This window comes from Adiantum capillus-veneris, unplaced genomic scaffold (genome assembly GCF_014529385.1).
Source record: "Adiantum capillus-veneris isolate H3 unplaced genomic scaffold, ASM1452938v2 Hic_scaffold_33, whole genome shotgun sequence".
Taxonomy (NCBI): domain Eukaryota; kingdom Viridiplantae; phylum Streptophyta; class Polypodiopsida; order Polypodiales; family Pteridaceae; genus Adiantum; species Adiantum capillus-veneris.
Genome location: NW_028221440.1, coordinates 2792003 through 2792841, shown reverse-complemented (window position 1 = coordinate 2792841; position 839 = coordinate 2792003).

Genomic DNA, 839 nt, shown 5'->3' with positions numbered 1-839 from the left:
CTCTGCCTTGGGAGAGTTGAAGACTGCATCATTTACTCTGTATGGTACAATTTGCTGCAGTAGGAGAAAAAAAAGTTCTGACTCTGCAAGCTCTAGCAGAAACACTCACAGTAACTTTTGGACTTCACTTCACTTTCAAAACACACTTTTGGCGTCCTTTTGTGTCTTTTACAACCTTGTGATGAATTTACCAAGAAAGTATACATGCATGAAGTGCTCTAATCTTGAATCATGATGTCCTACTTACTCTACTCCTTCTCATCATGTGAAATGGTAATAATGGTGTTCTGGTTGCTCTCTGGCCTCTCCGGACTCTCAAGATCTCCTCTCACTCCACGCTCCCAAATTCTACTCAAGAACTCAACTAACACCTAAAACTATCTCAGTCTACCTAAATCTACCTAAGTCGAAGGATCTAGGCCAGACACACGCTTCCTAGACTCACTCTAAACCTAGAGAGTCCTCCACCCTCTGGTCCTATCTAAATGTAAAACGAGACTCTTGGCAAGCCGAAAATCCCTATCCTCAAGTACTAGTCTCGGTCACCTACCTAAGGTTTTCGTCCCCGGCAACGGCGTCAATGTTGGACAGATACGCCGTGACGGACGTCAGCACAGCAAGAACTCACCTAACAAGATTTGTCAGCTAAGGACGAAGCTCGATCCGCAGGCGCGTGGAAGCAAGCATAGGGTGTCAACCTACCCTCGACCGAATCCTAACTAATTCCTACAGAGGTCTCTACCCAATGTCTAAGTCACAGTTTGTAAGAGTGCATAAGAGGAAACTTCCTACAACGCTTTCTAGAGCCGAACACCCATCGAACAATCTCGAAACACCAC